Raw genomic sequence first — 25490 nt, 5'->3', positions numbered from 1 at the left:
TAGCAGAACTGGTATTAAATATGCCAAACGAAATTGTGTAGCATTGCAGATAGTGTATATAACACCTTAATGAACAGAGAAATGGCGAAGCGAAGACAAATATTGCATCAATAATGTATAATGTTTGAGTATTTATCCTGCATTTCAAGCTTTCGAAATACGCACACTTCAACCGCAGCTGTTTGTTTATTCTCTATACCAACATTTATTCAGCTATTTAGTTCTTTTTAAGTTTTGCTTTTCTATTATAAATTAGTTTTCGAAGCAAGCAGCATCAAAGACTATGAAGTTAATTGATTCCTGCACTCATCTTAAACTTTGACGCTCGTTTCCGCTTCAGCTTTGGCGGTTGCCTGCGGAAATCGTTTAATCATCTTCTTGGATCAGTAAGTCATTTTAAATATTAGTATTTGGAATTTAATTTAATTCCATTCGCTTAGCAAATTTCACCATAAAGTGGTAAAATATAATTGACTTTTCTCATTTAGTTATATGTGATGTAAATATGTATATATTTGTAAACTGCGCAATTATTTACAGTTTGATGTTGGGTATCTAAATGAATTGAATAATACTTTAGCTAAGTTTATTTCGGAAGTATTTTAATCCAAAGAAAAACTATATGCAATAAAAAGCAGTCTTGCTATGAAGCAAGATGATCTTTCCTTCTGTAAGCTTACATATAATGGATATTAATACTCTTGCAACATGGCTAGAGAGTATTATACATTTTAGTATAAATGAAAAAATCAGGATGACGAGAAAAGTTTGAATTCGGGTGACTGTCTGTAAGTTCGTCTGCCCGTCCGTCCGAGCAAGCTGTAACTTGAATAAAAATTGAAATATCTTAATGAAACTTGGTAGGAGAATATGAGAGTTCCTTGGCCAAAAAGAAAGGCGGAGTTCGTAGCTGGGCGTAATTGGACCACACCACGCCCACAAAACGCCATTAATTGAAAACGTTAAAGTGCTATAATTAAGCACTAAAATAAAAAAAAATTAATGTGCATATATCCTAGGTCACTAAAACTATAATAGCCAAACCCAGTCCGTGCAAATCCCTTTAGCTCAACTCTAGGTATTGTAAAAATTGTTAAAATCGGTCCACTCTCCATAAAATAGTACTATTAAGTGAGCAACTAAATACTTTATAGGAGCCAAGGTTTACGATGTTACCGATTTCAACTGAACTTGATATGTGGCACCCTTCTCATATTCTAATGTCACAGTGGAAAAAAGAGCAAAAACAGAATACAATACAATAAAGAAGTAGGCGTTCTCATACAGCACAATTTTAAATTGCATTTGAAGCTTTAACTTTTCAGTGTGCAAATCAAGAAGAAATTGATATAACGGAATAAAACTTTGCACGAATAATTCCGTTAAAGTATGCCACCTTATGACCAAAAACTGACCAAATGCAACCAACGCTGCTCGAGCCCACAAATACCATTAATGGGGTCTCCAGCATCTGTAGTTGAGTTTTGACCGAAAATATCGTTCAATGTTTGGGAAATACAATTAAAATTCCGAGAAAATACTTTCTTGATAATAGTATCTCTGCGTATTAAAAATAAATTGAATCGGGTTAATACTTCCCTGAACCGTAAAGAAGAAAGATTTTCGAACATCTAGCTGACTTTACTCCACATGAATGGTGATTGTATTTGAGGTAACTTAATGAAAATAAGGGAACATTTTTTATTACATTGCATAGTATGCCTAACTGGTAAAAATAGATCAAATCGTGTACATACTACCCCTAACTCCAATATTTTCCAGAAGTAATTTCCCGGACTTTGTTTCCTTCAAGTTGCAAGAGTATTAATTGTTCGGTTACACTCGAACTTATCCCTTCTTTACTTGTTTTCCGTTAGTTTTTCTTCCTAGGTAGTGCAGTGCGACTGAATCGATTCCGTTCAGCATAACATAATAATTATTTTTTCTACTTTATACACAAAACTCACACAAGTATGTGAGTCAAGTAAAATCCGATAACTCAATAATCAGCAGGTGAGTCGATTACTGCCTTGCCTGCGTGTTCCTAAGATACTTAAATACACAGATATTCTATTCAATCTTCAGTCAGTTTTTTCCTAATTTTTACAGGTGTTTTTACCACGTAAATGCAAATTAGTGCCAAATATATCTAAATGTATATGTAAACATAAATATTGGCATGAATATTAAGCAAAATTGAAAAAATTATTAAACATACGTCAATTTATATATGTATATTTACATATGTCATCTACAAGCAAAGATTAAATAACCGAAAACCGTTAATCAGTGAGTAAATAACTGTCGAATACAATTAAATTTTTTCTGACGAGGCTGTAGCGATGTGAATTTCTATGACGTAGATAAAGTGATCACAGCATTAATTGTCTTGTAAGAACAAAATCTACAGTGGCATCAATTAGCGAAGGCGAACGGTGGTAGAATTTGTTAACTTTTTTTTGATTAAGCAATAAAAACAATAATTAGTATTTGTAAACTACAGAGTATAAATACGTAAGCATTTCTAAACTCCTTTGAAAATGAACAAAAGTATATTTTTTATAGTTTTATTAATAATAACATCATTATCTCTAGAAATGTGAAGGTGGTGCTAGGCACTTTAAAAGAAAAACGAAAATTTAGTAAAAATTACGGTTTAATTTTCAAAATCTCCTCCTCTTCTAAAAATAATTATTCTGGATATCTCCCCCAAAAAAACTCCGTACCTGCGTTAATCATCAAATCGACCGAAATTTAAGCCCTGTGAATGGCTATTTCGAAACAAAACAATAAAAAAAATGTTAACTTCGGGCGTACCGAGTTATCCAACCCTTCACAGATGCATGCTTTATAGCAATTATATGCATAACTAAATATGAAAACGTAATAGGCTTACGATTTGTATCCAACAGAAAATGTTTTCCAAGTTCTTTCTAATCACGTTGTTTGACATAAACAACCTTCAAGCAGAATTGAAGAAAAAATATATTTTATCAGGACTTTTTTCTTGAATATTGCTCCGATCTAAATAATATATTCGCAGATTGTAGTATAGCCTTAGATAACATCGTATTCTGCTTACCAGTTTCGCTTGAATTTGAAGGTCATTTCGACTATTGCTTGTTCTCTAGATTGTACATTTGGATCCTTTCGATTTAAGTTGAGGGGTTAGATGACTTTACGCGTTTCAAAAAGTATTTTTGATTGTCCTATTAAATTCTAAAACACTTCTGGAATATTTTCCTAAATTCTTAAATTGATCCAAGGAATGGTTTCGGGAAAATTAAATTTTAATTTTTTTGTAAAAATGTCTACCAAAAATCTATTTTTCAGTTTTTTTTCTTTCGTCCAAGTTCTAAGTTAAGGTTTTAAGTAAAACACGAATTTTTTTACTTAAGATGATCCTAAAAATAGCGACGCAATGGACGAGTTTAAAAACTTTTTTTTGAAAAGTTCAAAATTTCTTTGTTAATAGTGTTACATATGTTTGCAACAATAAAAAATTCTAATAGTATATTTTATTTTTTATATGAGAAAAAAAAAAATTGGAAAAAAGGCTCTTTTTTACGCGAGAAAACCAATGTAATTCCTTAAGTGATACGGAAAATAATTTCTACTGACTCTGCAGAAAATACACCAACAATGTCCATTAAAAAAAAAATTTGCACGAACTGGCATTACTCTGGCGGCTGCAAAGGTCAACGTCGCACACGAATGCAATTGAATATCATCCTCGCATTTTAATAGACGTTAACTTACGCTGCTTAATTGAGTGGACAACTTGTTGAGCGGTCATGAGTGAGAAATTATGAACCATAAATCCATCGCCATGGTCACATGCATCTGTAACCCACACGCTGACATCAACTGAAGCACAAAATATTGCATACCCTGAGGCGTTTACGCCTGTACTCGTTAACAAAGCGCATTGTCCGCAAACAAGCTGGTTAATCTGCATTTCCCCGCGTGTATACTAGCGACAGAGTATGAGCAGGGAAGCACAAGTAAGCACATATGATAAGTATTCAATTGCACCACGCATACTAAGTGCTTCTAGTAAAAAACGTTCTCCCGCATAATTGGTTTTGTTTTGCCTTTTTTACTTGTTTCTCAGCGTTGGATATGATATATGTACTCATATAACGTTTGTATTGTACTCTTCATCCTATGTGTTTAGTATGGTTTAGCATACTCAACAAGTGTGTGGGTGTAGTCTTTACATTCGTACGTTTGCTGTGTCCACGAGAAGGCTTTTGCCGTCTCATAAAAGACGAGACAAGAATCACAGACATGTATGCATTTATGTACTTGTATTTGTATGCGTGTGCATATCTATAAAATATAAACGACAAGACGGGAAAAAGATACGATAATATCGGTCGTAACATCGGTAATCGGTAACACTCGCTCGACATGCTTTTGGACCGTTAAAAAGCTGTATTGAAGCAGAAGGAGATTATTTTGAATAAAATAAATTGATTTGCCGAAAAAACCATTTTATCTGTTTTTTTATGTCCTGTTTACTTTGAAATGCACCCCGTATTACTATTTTGGAGCTAAGATCATGACTGTTCCAATTTATATGATAAAGTCATTGACCGTGCAAACTGATCATGAAGCAGTCATTCGGCACAGAGCAGTGGGAACTCTCGGAATTGCGGTAGGTCGTACGAATATTCTTCTACATACTAAGCAGCAGCTTTTAGTGCGCTAGGGACCTTTGAAATTGGTAGTCGGATAGCATTATTTCAAAGACGTTAACTGCCACTGTTTTTTGGAATCAATCGTGCTTTGACTTTTCTTAGACCCAAATGATCTCTTAATATGATTTTCACTGATCCTTTCGATATTCCAACGTTGCCGGTAAGATCTCTGACCGTTAATCGTCGATTCGCAAGCACCAACTTCTTTATTTTATTGACGTGTTGATCATCAGTTGATGTTGATGGCCGTCCGTAACGTGGTTGGTCGTCAACGCTTTCTCGACCCTCTTTGTATAATTTATAAGAAATTTAATTCCACAAAAAAATTTAACGGAACTTCTTTGTTGAGTAATTTCACTAATCGTAAAAATCGGCGAATGCACTTTGTGCACTCAGAAAGACAGGTGTATACTAATGCACAGATGTCACTGAGAGTCATACCAACCGAGAAAAAAAAAACATTTGGACATAAGGGTTTCGCGCGAAATTTATATTTTTTGTAAACGGTACGTATATACGAATGTATTATTTTAAAATAAGGCGCCACTTGTGAAATATCACTATAATTTATATGAATGGATTCATGTAATCGAAGTTAAATTATAGTAATTATTAATTAATTAGTTTACTTCTCTCAAATTAATTAATGTGTGGAAAAAAGTCGAGATATGGCAGGATCATCATCAGTCTTTTCCCATTGTCTTTAGCTCAATTAATAATTTATAAAATAAATTTAAGAAAAGTTAGACAAAAGATGTGAATATGATATATACATATCCATGCTGAGTGTGGTTTATTATTATTCTTAACTTCGAATTTTCACTTAATGCAAAAATTTTTCAAAGTTTATAAGTGTGCAGTCGTTCAAAATTTAATTAAATTATTTCAATATTTGAAGTTTCAAAGGAAAGCATATTAATATGGAGAACATTTTAAGTATTCCAAACATTATCCAACTTCTTTCAGTTGTCGCAATTTCTAAGGCAATTTCCGAATATGCTCTTTTATGAAGTAATTTGCCTAATTCATTCAAGCTTTTAAGTGTCATTAAGTTTTATTGCAAGCAGGAAAATTAAACATAAATGAATTATTATCAAATACGAAAATAATAAAATCACCAATTTAGGTGAATAAACTTAAATTCCGAGTACACCGTAATGTATACTAAGTATTTCATAAGCACTCACTGCGCGCATAAACCGCCCCACAGATCGGTTGTTGCTTATTACAGGTCATAATTCATAGTAGGACTTGTTCTAATTGCCGCCGTCACCTGGTGTTTGATGCAAAATGCAAATAACTTTGTTGGTATTGAGCAAATATACTTATGTGGGTACCACTTAATTTCTATTATATTACGTACTATACATATGTATGTATAATACATAAGTATATTCACATATACACATATATGTCTCTATATACAAACGGTGTTGCTGTAAGTGTAGCTGCATATTTATTATGTGTGTGTGTTTTTCCTTTCAATATACCCGTAGAAGAGCGATTGATAATTGGCATATAATAATAAGTAGCAATGTTCCGAGCAATGAAATTGTAAGCGGTTCTGTCTGTGTTTGTCGCGAATCATTGAATACGTTGTTCCCCTTTTTTATACTCTTGCAACATGTTGCTACAGGGTAAAATATTTTTGTTCAAAAATTAATCGAGATACTCATATAAACGAATGACGATAATAAAGGATGACGATACGAGTTGAAATCCGGGTGATTATCTGTCCGTCCGTCTCTGCGTGCAAGCTGTAACTTGGGGAAAAATTGAGATATCTCGATGAAACTTGGTAGCGCCTTTTTGTCAAAATAAAAAGTGCCACTGCCACACCCACAAAACGCCATTGACCTTTAAAGTTCCATAACTGAACATTAAATTACGACTAATTTTGGGTTTTGGGTTATATTTGTCAAATGTCAGAACAGCGTTCAAAATATTTTAAAAACCGCACATAAATATTGCATAAAAATTATTAGATCGATTTTCAAGAAATCAAGCAGAAGTTCACTGGGTGGGACAATGAATATTATGAAAGAATTTCTTTCCGTTTTCACCAGAAAGATACACTTATTTGCCGTTATATAAAAAGAGAGGCTACGAAGAACACATTTTAGACGTCCTGTGGAAACAATATAAAATTGAGAAAAACTCTGATGGCCATGCAATTATTGTAATTTTTATTAATTATAATTACAGGGTGATCCATTATCAGGTTCCTTAGTTTTTTAAAGGAAAAGCACAGAAACTTCAAATTTAATGAGGATTGTTTACTACCATTCGAAATAACTCTGTTTGGCATTTATTTTTTTTAAATTATCTCTTTCAGATGTTGCCCACGGCTTCGTCTCAGATGGTCGAGCACAAGTTGTATTTTGTACGCTTTCAATTTAAGATATCGACGTAAAATGCGTCAAGTTGTTCCATACGTCAGTCCGAGTTGCTGCACACGACACCGAATCGACTCTTCATGGTCTTCGCGCACACTTCCAGCTACGGCTGTTGTATTTTCTTGACTGCGTGCTGGACGCGGTATATTCGGTCGAATATAACCAATAATGAATCCTGGGTCTCAGGGTGGGCGATGGTTATAATTAAGCGTTGGCATGAATCAATAGTAGTCGGCAGCGTGTACGCAATTTGTGAGCAAAATTTATTGGATTTAATAAAGTCAAAACCTTAATAGATCAAGCAACTTTAGTAGCTCATGGAGATATGTACGTAGATTAAACTTAGCAATCTTGGTTAATGTTCGGTGAAACAAACAAAAGTAAAGGGAGAAAAATTGTATAGCTTATCGGTGTAATGCGCCGGTGAAAATATGAAACAATTTTTTATTTAACTGAAAAGGTTTTCTTTATCAAAAAGAAGCAAATCCCATCAAATATTTGGTCGCAAATAAAATTACAGTCATGGCTCGTGTTTTTAGTTTATGCAGATAAAATCACTTTAATCCCATTTTTAAATGTATTAAAATTCCTTTTGGCAATTGCCGTTGACTAAATTCATATTAATCAAAACAGAAATTAAATCAATTTATGTTACACATGTTGTAGATTTTGATAAACATGTTCCTCAAGTTTTGAAATATGCTATACATAAAAGTAGGGGGGTAGTAAATTTGGGCCGACATTATACATATATGCCTATACCATATAGATTGTAAAAGAAAATAAATTAGCTGTGAAACAGGGCAATATATTTTAACAGCGCTGGTAGTGACATATCCAAAACAACAGCCACTCAAAAGAATCTGCTGAATCTTAATTACAGTGCCCTACAAAATTTCCGAGGATCCTTTAGAAAATATGTATATGCATATCTTTTGTACATTTATTGTTTATATCATCTGCGCTATCACTTGTCATCTCAACAAAATCATTCTAGCAACACAAAGTGCCCTCTTCAAAACACGCGAACGCAAAGTACTGTATACTATCTTATGTATGTATAAAAAGATGCTTCAAAGTTCTTCATTGAATATACATAGTTATAACTTTAAGTACACACAAGTATGTACATACATATACTATATAGTATAGACTATATGTATAGACACAAGCCATTGCTGTAATGGGCATATTGAGTAGCTCTACAAATCAATAACCTACAATCTTCACAGTAAGCATTCGCAAGTCGGCTCATCCAATTACATATTTGCGTATTGGCGTGTGTAATTATGTGTACATATGCACAAATATGTAAGTACCTACATATTTTCTTCTAACAAATTTGGTTAAGATATAAAGGCATACACCCCATTAGAAGTCTATAAATAAAATCCATACACTTCGATTACTGTTCTCAATATTAAATTACCATGGCGACAGCGATTTCCTTCCGGTGTTGTCCACAGCTAATACATTGTGTATTTTATTCAAAGTTCTAACACATTTTTCACATTACAAGTATTATTATAAAGCAGTATAAATATATATAGTATGCTTGCTTAGGCGCTTTCGCAAGCCTTAGAGACATAATTATACTAGTTTATGCTAAGCAAAGCTATTTTAATGTATTTACAATCCCAGCGCAATAGGCGACAATGCTTTTAAAATTCTTTTTCTTCTTCTTTATTGGCGTAGACACCACTTCCGCGGTTAAAGCCGAGTTTACAACAGCGCGACAGTAGTTCTTCCTTTTCCCTGTTTGGCGCTAATTGGAGATTCCAAGTGGTTTCAGTCCTGGAGGGTTTTCATTCATTCGGACGACATGACCTTGCCAGATTAGCCGCTATCGCTTAATTCGCTGAACTCTGTCAACGGCGTCATATCTATCTCGTACAGCTCACCGTTCTATCAAATTCGGTTTTCGCGATGCCAATACCCAAAGGTACAAAGTCTTCCGCAAAATCTTTCTCTCGAAAATTCTTAACGTCGACTCATCTGATGTTGTCATCGTCCATTCCTCTGTACCATATAGCAAGACGAGAACAAATAATAAGTGACTTGTAGAATTTAGTCTTTGTTCGTCGAGTGAGATCTTTACCGTTCACCACCAGTCCCATTTACTTCGCTACCTTATGCATTTTGGAGAAAGCTGAAGTAACGGCACTTTTGTTGAGGTCGATGATGCAATACCATCGGCGAATTAATAATAATACCAATGTTATTCGTTTGAATGCCAAAATGGTTTTGCTCTTTATTCCTAATCTTCAATATAACATGACTTAATTCTAAGCTTAAAGCTAGCGTCTCTTACAACAGCTATTCCTTGGAACGTTTCCTTGTTTATGGATGTGCACTAAATGCTGTCAGCAGTTTTGTTGAGAATTAATTATTCTTAACTCGGCGTACGCCAGCTTCTTATAGAAGATTGTACCTTCTCTATTAAGTTCTGCAGCTCGAATTATTTTGTACAGGAAGATTGAAGAAGACGCACGATGTCGTTTGTTTGAAACCTCGTTTGGTATCGACGTGCTCGAAGAGGTTCTTTCTAATCCTGACGAAGCTTTTGGTATTACTCAGCGTCAGTTTACACAGCCGTCTTAGTGTTGCGGGACTACCAAATTTAGATAAAGTTTCATAAAGCCGTCTCTTTTTCGTGCTGTCAAAAACAGCTTTGAAATCGACTAAGAGGTGACGTATGTCGATTCTATTTTAATGGGCACAAGGTGAATATCTGAGCGGTTGTTTATTTTCTAGACCTAAGGCGCCATTTATAAGGTCCAATTAGTTATTGACAGTGGGCTTCAGTTTTTCACACACTACACTCGATAGAATCTTATATGCGATGTTGAGGAGGCTTATCCTATGGTAGTTACAAAAATTGTGAAATCTCTCTTTTTACTGGATTGGGCAGAGTACACTTAAATTCCAATCATCGGACAAGCTTTCGTCTGAATAAAGAAGATAATAAAAGGAACATCAGTTTTTTCAAGCCGTATCTGAATTGCTTGGCCGGCGGACGGATAATTGCTATTCGAATTTCGTCCACCGTCATCAATTTAGGAATTGAGTTCGCTATCTCCTGGTGTTATGCTTTCAGTGTCATGCAGCAGGCAAGAGGAGTATTTCCTCCATAATTTTCGTATGTTCTAGGCATTAGTCCTCTGGGAATTCTACAAGAATATACTCCGGTCTAAAAATTACCTAAGGGAAATGATCGTAATTGCTTTTTTTGTGTTTCTTCTTCTAGGAATAATTTGTCATTTATATAAACTTAATAATGCAATGTCAAAGTTTTTTCAAAATAAATTCTATCCGAATACTTACCTGAATGTTTTCTTAAACGTATATTTGGACGCAATTTGTAATATTTTAAGATTCATTTTGTTCAAGCTGGGAATGCTTTTCTAAAAGAGTATGAACAAATCTTAATCTACCGACTACCATTTCTGTCCTTGGTTTGTTCTAATATAATTGTGTAATTCTTTTAGAACCAACTACACCTCGGCAAACAATTGAGTGTCATTGAAATGTCTCCCATGAGTATTTATAGCTTCAAGATATTTTTTCTGCTCAAATTGTACTTATGTATGTATAAAGTAATATTTCACGTAGTTCATCGATTCAGCTTTTCAACAAACCGATTTAATAAGCTCCTAAATTTTGTTTGTGTAATTTCTCTATGCTGATTGAATTTGATTATAATTGGTTTTGCAGAATGAAGCGATATTAACTCTTTTCTAAAATTCATTTTTCTTAAGTTTAGTTTTTATCTAATTATGTTTACTCAAATTTTTGCACTTTAAAAAGTATATAGGCATAGAAATTTTTATTCGATCCCACTTTATAACAATTTATTACTTAAATATTTTTGAGAACGTAAAATCACATCAGTGAACAACGGCGCTGACTAATTATACATTTGAGAAGTCTTGTGAGTGTTTGCTAATGTCAACACGCTCGCATATCGAGACATTATGAGTGCCACCTATTCTTGTTTGTCCAATGTCGCTACCACTGACAGCTAATTTAAATAATGATACTACAAATCTAATACATTCCGCTCAGACAATGGCAATGTGCACTTATCTTGAATAAAATATGTTTGCGCCTAAACTTTATGGGCATGGAGTTGGAAATTGTGTACTTACGCTGCGCGTCATTAGGTTGGCACATATCAAGTTAAAAAGTTTTTTATTAATTTTTATCAAAACTAAAGAAGCAGAAAAGGTTGAATTACAAGTAATAAAATTTTTAGCTAATAAATTTTCTGCTAAACAAAACAGCAATTAGTTACCTATTATTAATAATATTTTATTATATTATTTAATACTATTTTTCCGAAAATTTACAATTTAAATTAGGTCATCAAGTTAGCCGTTTTCTTAGTATTTTTTAACATTTTAGACAAGAATATATTTTTAAATTTATGTATTAATTAATTTACACATTTGTGCATTGCTTTAATCATGAATCGATTCCACCTCGTTGAGAATGATCTCAAAGATGCGAATGGGTAGCAGTCTTTTGCGACAGCGCATGTACCAATGGAGGCCCAAGCTTCCACGAAGTCCAGCTATCAAGTAATAGAACAAAAGAGGATACGGCAACAACGAGTCGCTCTAGGGTACCTTTCGTTGTTAGCTCGTCGGATTTGCAATTTCCTGTGATTTCGTTATGGCCTGGAACCCATAACAGTCTTATCACGAAAACATTCGATGCTATTCATAGCGAGGTTAGGCACTCCTCGGCCAACCCGAACGCACTGTTAATGAGTTCAACAGTAGTGTACATAGCCAGTTATATTAGACTAATGAAGGTGTGCTAACCTGGTGACGCGCAGTGTATCTCACGTGATAATCTCTAAAGTAATATACTCACAAGATACTAGCGCAGAAGAAATAACTGTACTACTGAGAATATTAAAAAAATAGTTTTCATATATATTAAAGTAAAAATGTTATAAAGGAATCATTTGCATGAATGTGGAGTTAAGCACTCACATGCACTCTTTACTATTACAAAGTTGTTCCTTATACTGAGATTCCAGTAATTAGATTTCAAGTGGGGACAAAGCGCCTTGTACCCATTCAAATCTGATTAGGCTTTTAATTTATATTCCCTTCAGCTGAGGTAGTTGCCTGACGGTGCGAGATCCAAGATATTTAACTTTGATTTCGCAGATGCGGAGTAAACAAACAGAAAGTTTTCAGGTGTTTCAACAACGCCTTCTTCCAAGCAGCTCCTTTCATCCTATAAGATTTTTGGTCTTACCGCTAGGACAATGTTCAGTTATAACTCCCACAATTAGGGCGGCAATTCATATCACTAAATTCCATAAAAATTAGGTATAAAGAACGAGCTATATTTGTTCCATCTATGTTCTTCTTAAATTTGACTTCCGAACTTTCGTATTTCAGTATATTCAGTTTCAAGGAAGAACGCTGCATGGACGACAAATTGGTGTGCGACGAAGTACATTTACGTACATTAAGCCAATCACCGCTGACGCAGCAACTCCAACAACAACGTAGACAAAGTATTCAGAACACGCAGAGTACAACAAAAACCAGCACATCACTTTAAAGGCGGCGCTGTTCAGGCGGAAACGTCATAACTATCAGCAACGAATTTGAGCTTCCACGGCCTCCGCTGCTCAGCACGAGCTACTCGACGATGACGACGATGACCCCAAATGTCAGCGAGTTAGTGTGAAAAATTCCATGCTCGATATAACGGATAACGGTGATAGTGGCGTAGGTGCAGACGATGAAACCGGCTATGGTCTCAGTAATCCCGCAGCACACACCGAAAACAGCGATGGAGTTGAAGTAACTGAGGAGCATAATGAAGATTTAATTGACGCGAGCATATTGCGTGTGAAGGTAAGTAAACAGTGGTCAGCAGGGATGATTAACATAGTATAAACCAATGTGAGACAAAACAAAGTAATAATTAACTTTTTGCAAAATATTATCTAAAATAACGCAAATTATCCAAAATTTTGCAATGCAAATTATTGCATTCAGCAACTTCCCGACCTGTCGAAAATACCGCACCTGCCTGGCGATGGTGCACATTCAGTGGACGATCAACGTACAGCCAACTCCTACCCCTCCACCGCACCGACCAGAGCGTCCGCTGTCAATTCGAAACGACCCACAACGGACATTGACAGCGTGAGGGCTCTAAAAAACACCCCACTGCGTGTGCGGTCCGTCCGAATTGTGGAGCAGAGAAGGAAGCTCGGACCGAAAAGACGCACCAAGAGCTGCAGCATATTTGGCAATACGAGCAATTATGGTAAGATAATAAATACAATTGGATCATCCACAAGGCCGCACATTCTCATAAGTGTAATGCCTTGTAATGCAACTTCTTAATCGAAGCTTATCGTCCTATATGTTACAAGTATCCACATACATATGTACTTTAATTGCAAAGTGTAATTTGCCAGTGCTCACATGGAAATTGAAATTCTTTAATTTCCGGTCTACTTCGGCCATTTCTCTCACATCCTGCTTATGTCTATCCATTGTGAAGCCGAGGAAGGCAAGACGATATCGGAGCCACGGTCACTTAACAATCAAACTTATGCAGCTTTTAAGAGTGCCAATGTTATCAAGGGCATATTATGTCCATCTCTCACAAATTCATTCAAGCAACACTAGCGGGAGCGTTCGTATCTAACGTACACGCATCGTCAGCGTCAAAAGTCTCTGATCATCGTCAATCTGGTTGACATTATGCTTAAAGTGACGCTTGCAATTGGTTTGGTTCAGTAAAGAGAGCAATCGGTGAGAAAATTCGAAAATATTTATTACATGTTTTACTTAGATTAGAGAGTAATCTCTTACTTTTGTAGATAATTTTATAAAAAGGCCATACTCTTTCAAAAAAAAAGGACCTTGTTTCTCTTAATGGGTTAGGTGGATCTCAGAGGTACAGAAAATAGTTATTTTTACCATTTTTTTTTTTTCAATAAGAGGAATCATATATTTAAAAAATATAATATGACATATCAAAGGTACATATTTGAACAATGTCTCCTGAAATTTTGATACAAAAATGTTGGAAATTCAGTCGTTGAGGCATCATCTTCCTGGGTGTCTCCCAAAAAAGTGCTCTCGCCGTGGACAGCATAATTTATTATTGGTCCATCTGAAATAAAAATTATTAAAATTTTAATTTTCAAAATATTAAATTTTTTTGTCAAAATTTCACAATTTATTGGTTAAAAAAATAAGTTCTAATGAAACAAAAAAATCCTTTTTTCAATAACTAAAAACAACGCGTTTAAAAACGGCGCACTTAGCGTGGTTAGCTTCGAGTATACAAGTTCTCAAGACACCTAACACCTTAATAGAGGTTGAAAGTTTTGAAAGATATAAAATATATACAGACATACAAGACGTAACTATGCACTAAAATAGGTATTTGGAATTTCTGTATGAATCATGGATTCAACACAAATCTGAAGGAATGAAATACAATGAACTATAGCACAAGGAAACTGCAGCTTGAGGTTAAAAGTGGCTTCCTGATTACGGTTTTTATAGTTCTAGAACAGAATATCAGCTAACTGTAGTAATGCTCTTGTGATAAGTATGACTCCCGTCAACCATCCCATATTAATATTTTTTGCTTTCCTTTACCAATATACCATAAGTGAAAGTGGGAAAGAACCAGATATTAAAAATTAGCTTATAACGGATAACCCAAGTAAAGGTGCTTTTTTCAATAGCCTTTTTTTGACAGATGACGTCTGAGTCGTATTGAACTGTCATGTTATTTTTGCTTAGTACTGTTTGGCATTTCATTATGGAAAAGACTTACGCCTGAAAAATGAATGAATTACAAATCGTTCAACTTTATTACGAAAATAAATTCACGTTGTGTAAAGAATCTGTTTCGCCTGCTTCGCTCTTAATCGGCCTACTGAGCATACTATTCGCAACACCATCACCCATTTTAGACCCAGCATTCATAATTGTAACAAATACGACCGAGGGGAGTGTACATGAAAACCGTAGAGAGTCGAAAAATTAAGACTGCTCGACTTCTCACGCGACATCGTTTCAATCTATGGGCTCCTGAGAAGTTCTAAAAAGATTTCTGGCTCAATGGCTATGTAAACAAACAAACTTGCCGCATTTGAGGCGAAAAACAATCTGAAGAGATTCGTTTCGCGCCATTATAACTACTTTTTAATGCCTTAACGACCAACATTTGAAAGACATAATCTTCAAAACATAAATGCCAAGGAATGCTCTTTCGAATTATAATAAACATTCCCTTTTAATTTTAAGTTTCTGTGTTTTTTCTTTAAAAAAAAAGTAGAGAAACTCGAAATGGATCATCCTTTATAATTAATTATGACTTCTGTTCCCGGTGAAATCCTAAATGAAGATAAAGATAGATAAAAAACCGTGCGATTTCGCTAAGTATAGTTTTTTAAAAAAATTTCTTTCTTAGGCCGTTAAGGTAGCTAAGAACGATACTCCAGAGAAGATGCTATTACGTGTAAAGTAAACAGATACTTGTATTACAAAAAACCCTTGAGGTTGATGACATAACCCACTGCTGGATACTTACACGATTACAGAAACCTCTTGATTGATTTACAAATTATTCTACTTCATCTTTGAACTTTGATTTGGTTTCCAACTTCTCTCAGTCTCTTAGTCTAAATAAAGATGCTTTGCTATAAAGGACATCTTCGAATATTTCTTTTGTTGAAAGCTAATTTTTAGGCGACGATAACCGACAATAACCGATAATAGTACTGAGTTTAAAGCAAAGCTATACACAGACATTAGGAGCCATGGTTCTTCAGCGTTGAAATAAATTTAATTAAAGATTTTTACTCATACCGACGTGTCACCGAACTATGTGGCCCATACAGGCATTTTTTGCTTCCCTTATCTCATTACAAGTACGCAACCTGATACCCACTAAATAATTGTCAAAATACTGTCAATCAATGGAAAGTCGGGCACCAGGAAGAAAACAGGAAGGAAATGCCAACAAATTGACTGACTTTTTTTGGCTAAACTCTTGAACATCTGCGCGTATATGTATGTACATATATAAGTATATATATGCACACAACGTGCAAATAGGCATGCGTTATTGTTTGACAGGAGCATCATGCCAAGAATGTGTAAAAATTATGTGTTTGTCTATTTTCATTTAGCAAAACAACAATATCAGCACGATAACGTATTATAGCGATGGAGAGGTGAATCTGACTACGGCAATTACCTGGTCGGTTTTGTGTATTCTTGCCAATGTGGGCATTTGTTTTTTGGGATTTTGGAGATGCTTTGCCAACAACTACTTACAGTGGGTAGCTTTGTTCACTTGGATACTGATAAATATACAAGGTAAGGCATTTGTGGTTATTGTTTTGGAGGTATGTATAGGCTTATATATTTTCATGCTAGTGTGTCTATTGAAGCATATATGTAGTAGTCAGATATTTGGCTCAATAAATTCTTTGAGAAATTCTGTTTAGGAAAGAATTACAGTATATACACCGAAAATAACTATATCCATCTTCCGAATGGAAGGGAATACTTGGTCTGGTACATCCTGTTCATGATATTTGTGCCGTTGCCTCTGAAGTGGTGCATCGTCGGCGGCACCATCACCGCCAGTTGTCATCTGGCCGTAATTACGACTTCCTTACTTCCTTTTGGCTTTTATTATATTGTTCACATACCCCAAACAGCTTTAAAGGGACATTGCTTTCACCTCTCTCCTCTAGTTTCTTTATTTAATCAATCATACCAAGTGATTTAAACACTTAGCTGGAATGATTCCCTATAATAGGCTTCAAGTTTTCTAACATGCGGTAACTGTTATTGAACATTGTGCTCTTAAAGAATTTTCGCACAAAGCTTAAACTTGATCGGCTTATCGTATTACCCTCCTAATCGTAAGTCAAACCGAAAAAAACCAGGCTGCTTTTTTTACTCAACAGCCGTACGTCAGTTTGGGCCTATGTTAAACTAAACGGAAGTTACGTAAAATAAATACTTTCATAACAACAATAAATTTTGAATGCTGCCAGTCTACTTACAGTGCAACCTTGCGCTTACATGTTCCCTATCATAAGCTCATATAAAGAGTAATCAATTTCGAGGTTTTCTAATTTTTTTAAGAAAAACACGTAAACTTCAAATTTAATGGAGAATATTTTTCTCAAATCCATTGATTAATGTGATGTTTGGGAAGTGGAAACTAAATTTCGACGAGATCACGACCATCAACTTTAGGTATCGAATAGTCGGTTATCATGCCGGTTACGTTCTCACCGCCAGCAGTTTTGAAAAAATATGGATCGATGATTCCACCGACCCACAAACCACACCAAACCGTTATTTTCAGGTTACTTTACGCGCCAAATTGTATAGAAAGATAAGTCGTAGAAGAAGATTTAATTAAGCAAAACCACAAAATCTACGCAAAAACTTTGGAAGACGCAAAAACTATTATTTTAACGTGGTCACCATCCAGATGCTATAATGGTTTGATGGAAAGTCTCCTGTAAAGGTGTTACAACGTTTCACTTCTGTGATAAAGGGATTAACAATGGAGCAAAATTGAAGCAATAGGATGTTCCCTATTTAAGCAGTACTCTTTGATGGAAAGCATTAGATCTTCCCACAAGATTCTGCTCCAGCAGTAGGGAGTCTCAAAACATCAATGGGTGAATCCTTTGAGAAGTAATCAAAGTAAATATATGGTCTTGATATGGTCTGCTATGGAGTGAACAAACTCCTTCTTGGTATGTGTATTTTTGTCTGTTGATAGCTAAGCCACATGACCACACACGAGTACTTCGAATGAAAATTCCAAAATAGTGTTATTCTCCTCTTAACTCATTGAAACTTGTAAAGTTCAACTCAAAAACTTTTTAAATTTTACATGTAAAAGTATTCGTAAAAATATGCATATTAACACAGTTTATGTATGCATTTAAAACCTAAACACTGAATTATTACTCAGAGCTGAGCTGTGAACAAACCCGAAAACCAAATCCACTTCGTTTTTTTAATTAATTTGTCGTTGTTGTAAAAGAAAACTTTCCCTACAACTTTTTATACATTTTGGGAAATGTGGCAAACTTTTGGGAACTTCAGTTTTTACCTGTCAGCGCTGCTTGCATTTACCAATGCATTTTCTTCAGCAATCCCTTTCAACTTAAACTTGTGTAGTTTTTTGTGTTAAACTGAAATTCTTTGTATTATTTTAGTACATTTTGCTCAATATATTTAAAATTGTGATCTAAACTGCATAAAACCGAATTAACATACTTTGCATTTTCTTTTACACAGTACTTCCGAACATTGTGAACAATCAAATACGCGCCGAAATGTATAAAGGCACCGATTCCACCGTCGCAACCAAATTTAATAAGCTCTACGTGTTCCCAATGGATAATGTCAGCATACTATTCGCGAATATTAAGGTGAGAAAAGCGAATATTTTTTACTACATTTAAAGTATTATATAAGTAGTGAGATATGGCAGCATGACCATGAATTAAATTTTGATTATACTACTATAATATGTCAAATTAAAAGCGGTTTAGAATCACTTAAAACATGAATGTTAGTAGTAAAATTAAATTGTTCTTTTACGCGTTATATCTTATGCCTGTAATCATATAATAGAGGTACAATCGAATACACCTATTGTGTGCAAAAACAGATAACACTTTTTAATTTAAATTTCGCGCGAAAACCCATTCGTCGAAATATTTTTTTTCAAGATTGGTTGACAGTCTTACCTGTCTGTGCCAAATGTCACATCAAATAATGATTATTTTGTGTTTAGTATACGATTGTCTTTCTAAAGTACATAAAGTGAATTCGGCGATGTTTTCGATGAGTGAAATTATTCAACAAAGAAGTTCAATTAAATTTTGTGTGCGGAATCAAATTTCTAAATTTCGGACTCCGAAACTTTCAGAATGTTTGAAGAAGCCTTCGGTGATAATTGTTTGATGCAAGCAAGTGTTTTTGATTGGTACAAATTAATCAAAGAGGTGGCGACGAACCACGTCCAGGACGGCCATCGACATCAACTGATGATCAACACATCAATAAAACGAAAGAATTGGTGCTTGAAAATTGACGATTAATAGTCAGAGATCTTACTGGCATCGTTGGAATGGTTGACTGGTGATGGATCTTCAATATACTCGTATGCTTACGACCTTCTAACAGACGATCAACCGGCCGAATAGCCGAAAAATAACGCCAAACCAGATCAAAAACTGAGGCTATGTTCACAATTTTCTTCGATTATCGAGGTGTCGTGCACTCGGAATATCTTTCGACCGGCCAAACTGTCAACAAAGAATACTACTTCAGAGTTTTTGCGCGAAGCTATTCGTAAAGAGAGGCCAAAAGTATGGGCCGAGAACTCTCGGTTTTTGCATCACAATAATGTAGTGTCACATACTGTATTGATTCTTTGTAAGTCTTCGCAAATTTTCAACCAATATCGTGCAATAACCACTGTATTCGCCTGATTTAGCTTTATGTGACTTCTAACTCAGCGAACTCAAACGACCACTCCGAAGTAACAGTTTCGAGTCGATTGAAGATATTAAACGTTAGCGCACGTGTAATGGGGCCAAGGCAAATTACTTTGAGGGGGACAACATAGATTTTGATGAAGAGTTTTGAAATTATAAATAAAGTCTTACTATTTTTTGCCCACAGTATGTAGTTTAATTTGCTATGTAATTACTAAAATATTATTATTTTCGATCCCTTAAAGAAAAAGATACATTTTCTCCCTTCAAGCGATGGCTAAAATAATTATTGTGCCTTGGAATATTGACTAAATCGAAAATATGAACGCAAACCCATCTTAACAAGACTTAAAGGACGGGAAAAAAAATATCGCTTAGACATACCCACATATCTCAATCCCTCATCGCAACATCGAGAGCTTAATTCACATACAAGTATGTTTCCTAGTGAATGTACATGGAAAATTATTACGTCACCACTTCTACACATGGTTTCATTTTCTCTGGGATCTGGGAAGTAAACAGAAAAGTTAATAAGCTGGTATGCAAAAATGTAGTTACTTCTAGCCTGCAAACACGGAGAAAACCTAGGCAGTGTATTATTGTCTTCCCCGTGTGAACATTCTATAAAAGCGAAATCTCGAGAAATTTTACTATTTTACACGTAGGTCTATCAAGAAATCGAGTAATAAAACAACTAACTAACAAAGAATGATATTAATATTTTTTGCTGTTGGTCTTCACATAACTAACTTAGAACTGTTAATGTGAGTAAAATTCTCGACTTTTTTATAGAACTAAGAGAATATGGGATTATCCACGTATTTATCAATAAATAGTCTATTAGACGGAGTCACCAATCATTTCGTTATACCGTTAACAGAGCCACTAAGTTTGTAATACCGAGAAGCTCAAAGCCCTTGGATCCAGCTACGTGGACATGGATCACATCATCCCCATCGCGCCCAGCAAGCTCCTGGAATTTTTCAGAGAGCTTGACCATTGTGACCATATGTGATAAAGAAGAGAGCATACATAGACCATAGGTAGCAGTGGAAAACCTCAATTAATTTCTATCTATCTATCTTTACCGAGAAGGAAACGTCGGAGACCCTATAAAATATATTTACACATAAACGATCAGCTTAACAATCTGCTTCAATTAAACCATGTCCATCTGTCTGTATATACGCGAACTGAGAACCAATCTGAAAATGTTCATAAGTCCTTTTCTCACCAAGAAGCTGTCCATTTGTTGGAACTCTCGATATCGGATGACTGTAGCATGTAGCTGTCACATAAACTGAATGATGAAACTTAAGTCCTTGTACGGAATGTTATTTTATTCGTCGAAGTATCTTCACGAAATTCGGCATATTTTGTTGCCTCGCTAAAATCTTCGGGCATATTGTTCAAGTCGGACCACATTTCTTATAGCTTCCATGCAAACTGACTAATACAAATCAGAATAAAGAAAGGGTAATACTCTTCCATGACCCAAAACAATGAATCTTAACATTTTTCCTAGTTTTTAACCAAGTAACGACTGGTTCACAAAGAATCTCATCAGATAGTTTATTTGGTTGAATATGAAAATCCCGCATACGGAACTTCATTAAGAGATGCGAAAGATTACATTCAGCCCGACAGCTGAACCCTTGAGTTCTTAATCATCAATGATGTTTGACAGAAAGAACCACTAGGGAAATAATTTATATCCGTAATTCGTGGTATTATTAACGTAACCAGCAATTTAGTTTTAAGCAAAGCCGCATACTTAGAAACTTAGTAATAAAAATCCCTTTATATTTGTTGCAGGGTTTCACTGAGTTAGCAAGTAAAACATCCGCCCAGCAGCTTGTCAAAATTCTAAACGATTTGTTTGCACGTTTCGACCGTATCGTCGAGGTAAGTAAAAATTTATTTTGCCAAACGATAGTATAAAGCTTTCCATCACATTCTTTCTGAATTAATTCTCTCTTACTACATAAATTTCAAACACATTATACGAACATATTTCATTTTACAAATTTCGATATGATAATCCCAGAAATAACAGACAGATGCCAAATAATTTCCGGCAACTTCCGATACCTTGCTATAAGCCATTGGCCAAAGCAACAGCTTATTTATGCATTCTGAGTATTAAAACTGTCTGACAATTTATCCTCCAATCCTTTCATATAATTAATCACAAATTCTGAAATATGTCGAAATAACGATATGGGTTCACAAAGAGCGTACCCTGATTTACATAGCGCATCCCGTGCGTCTGTTGCATTATAATATTATTTAGAAGCTTCTTTTTCAAATCTTCATTTAAAGTAGTTAAAAATACAATTTTTATTTCGTCCTATTTTCTTCTGTGGCTCTTGACCATTCAAGCTACAAGAAACTAAAGACATCTCAGTAAACATTAACAGTACATATGTAAGTATGTATGTCTGTCACTTTGCTTGAATTACTTTGACATTTATCGGAAGCAAATAGCGCACTTAAGTGACGGCATCATCTGTCACTGTTCGCACATACCCGACACCCAACTTATGGCGTCTCCCCATACATACTATACATGGTTGGCAGTAAAACTTGAGCTACATACTTAAATCTGCAGACACAAGAAAACCAACAACAATAATAAACAATTGACCAAGTAGTCAAATGAAGCCAAATTGCTAAAGATAAGACAAGAATGTAAATATAAAATTTTTACGTTTTTCCGGTTTGGCCCTGGACGTTGATGCATCGTGTTGTGCCCGCTATTGGTCTTGTTGTTGTTGTTAATTGCAACTATATGCTGACGCTGTGGTGTTCAGGACAGGACAATCACTGTTTGCGTGTGAAACTCTTGGGCGATTGCTATTACTGTGTGTCACACTTCGAGAGCGACAATTGGAAGACGCGACCGGATCATGCGGTGTGCAGTGTGGAGACTGGACTGCATTTGATAAAGCTCATCAAGGATGTGCGGCTACATATGCATGTAAGTAAAATATTTTATAACAAACACAAGCACATACATATATAGTGTTTATATACAAAAATGTTTTAACGGGATGTTTGCGGTAACAAAATATGCTTGCACCGTTTTCATGCAGAATGACGCGAAGGAGAAATGTGGTTTTATATTCAAGCTCAAGCACTTACTGCAAGAATAACAAATACATACGTTGTTTTCTCTAACATACATATGTATACTTAAAAGCTTTATTATATAACTCCCGTTTTGAGATCTATCAAATATTTACACATTGTGCCAAAAAAGTACTCAGAAATAGTAAATAAAACGCAAAACATTTAATTATTCATCAATATTAAAAGTAATATCCACCAAATGTGATACACTTATGCCAACGATTATTCCATTCATCGAAACACTTTTCATAACCACTTTTTGGGATGGCCTAGCGTATTTTGTTTTATCTTTTCGATCAACTGAAAACGGGTTCCACGGATTGACAATTTTAGGTTGAGAAACAAGAAAAAGTCACGGAACCAAAACTGCTGAATACGGTAGTTGATCTACGGTATTCATTGTCTTTTTGGTTTTAATATGGTCACAGTCGTGGCTCGATGCGATGGTGCATTATTATCGAGTAAAATCTATCAATTCTTCTTCCACTATTCCGGCCGTTTTCGATGGCTGTTCTCACGCAAATGCGTCAATCCGGCTTTCTTGTTTTCACTAAAATACCTCACATATTTTCCAATATATGCGGCATAAGGAAACCGGAAGTTCGAAATCTTTATATTAGGTATATGACGGTTTAGAGAAGCCTTCATTCGGTTCACTATTTGCACTATTATGTAACATTTTGTATGTAAAACTTAATGTCTCTTCTTAGTAGTTTTTATCCGAGATCCTTATCTACAACTACTCGCATTAAGATTTTAAAGTTTTAAACGAAAAAAAAATTATGCCGTAGTTGACTCCGTTTCGCCAAGCGTTAGAGATTAAAGAATCTAACAAATTTTACCAGTTGTTCAGATATGCTGGCAGCCGTTTCCGATAAACTATGCGCTGACATGTACCCTGATACATACGCAATTACGAATGATTAGGAATTCGTGGAGGAATTCTTCTTAATGTGCAAAATATCATTTTAGTAATCCCTTCCGGTCGAAAAGCATCCTTGCAGTATTTTTATATAAACAATTATATTTCATTTCATGCCTTAAGGGGTTAAACGAGAAATGCGCCCGAGTTGGCAGGATAACTACAGAATCATCTAAAGAAAAATACGTGTTTTAGTTAAAACTTTAACTTAGAATTTGGACGAAAGAAACAAACATCTGAAAATTGGATTTTTGGCAGGCATTTTTACAAAAAAATTAAAATTTCAGTGAAAATTTCGCAACATTTTCAAATAGTTGTAATCGAAAAAAATCCTGCATACAAGTCTTTCAGAATTGTATCTCAAAGACCTGTGTAAAATTTCATGAAGATCACTTGAGTAGTTTTTGAAAAATCTTGGCAACCGAATTCAAAAACACAGTATCGAGAAAAACGCGTTTAAAGACGGCGCACTTAGCTAAGCTAGCCTCGAGCGCACAAGTTCTCAAGGCTGTATGTCCGAAACTATTACTCGGATCAACTTGAAAATTTAAGATAATATGTTAGAGGTGTTGTAGAATTTAATAAGATCAAGAAAAAATAGATTTTTGAAACTCATAAACTCATGTAACCCCTTATGTTTTATAATAAAAAATAAGTTTGTTACGTTTACATTGAAAGGAAATTATATGTAGGTAAATTCGCCCTTAAAACATTTTTACATTTCTCTAATAAAGTGTTATGTTAGAATAATAGTACGAGTATGTTGCATTATATATTCGTTCAAAATCGTTTGGTAGTTAAAGCACTCGTGATCATATTCATATATTGACACCAAGTTTCAAGGAATTGTACTGCAAATATTTCTGGATGTATTATATGTTGTCAATTAATAGTAAAATCAGAAGAATTCACATGGAAACGTGAACCCGTAAAAATGGGATATCAATATTTTTGGAATATTTTTGTTTTCAAACAGCATATTGATGCCAAAAAATATTACCAACACCAATAAAATTCTTCATCAGACATATAAGTAAGTTCTCCGAAATATACGAAAAAAATTAAAAGGAACTATATCCACCCAGTTTTTGAACCACAGGTCCACTTTATCATACGCATACGAGTACATATTGGTGTCACCAAACTCAGCACCATTAACATCTTGCTGTATTTCCGCGGCGCTTACAAATATTTATGTATGAAACATGTATGGGTATATACATATGTATATATTGTATGTAATTGGTGGCATAAAAAATCACAAAAGCAGCAATGTCAGTTTTGAGGCGGCAGAAACGGTGTTTTTATTGACCGGCAGTTGGCTTTATTGTGTTTTCATACGGTCGCTATCGAAACAAACCAAAAATTTACAACCAACATATGAGCCACAACTTGTTCCCGTGTGTGTATATATGACTTTTCACTCCGATTCGTATGAGTGCTGATTACATGTATATACATATGTATATATGTAGGTGTGCTGCTGACACGAGCGATTCGAGGTTCGAGGTAACGGCGTCAATGTTGACAATTCATTTGCATGGAAATCGCTTTGAATGCATTTTGCCCTGTCGGCAGCAAACAAAAATGCACCAAGCACTCACACACGCAAACGCACCTGTCCAACAATGCACACAAAGGCCAGCTAAATGCTTGTGATTTTGTGCAGGTGAAAAATTATTAAATTTAATGCTTAAATTATGCGATAATGCAACACAACGCGAAAGCGTAAACAATACCTACAAAAATCGATGAAATCTGCAAAAGTAGTGAACTCTGTGCCTCTC

At 35.0% G+C, this 25490-nt stretch overlaps 1 protein-coding gene and 1 pseudogene across 1 annotated transcript in view; both read left to right on the top strand.

Annotated features, from left to right (window-relative positions):
• LOC105225020 (adenylyl cyclase 78C) overlaps positions 1-25490 on the top strand; it is a 205584-nt gene that overhangs the window by 44368 nt on the left and 135726 nt on the right. The window lies entirely within an intron of this gene.
• The window catches only part of LOC125778708 (adenylyl cyclase 78C-like), a 76720-nt pseudogene that overhangs the window by 43955 nt on the left and 7275 nt on the right, over positions 1-25490 (top strand).

This window comes from Bactrocera dorsalis, chromosome 5 (genome assembly GCF_023373825.1).
Source record: "Bactrocera dorsalis isolate Fly_Bdor chromosome 5, ASM2337382v1, whole genome shotgun sequence".
Lineage (NCBI taxonomy): Eukaryota > Metazoa > Arthropoda > Insecta > Diptera > Tephritidae > Bactrocera > Bactrocera dorsalis.
This window is presented reverse-complemented; position numbering and strand designations above follow the sequence as displayed.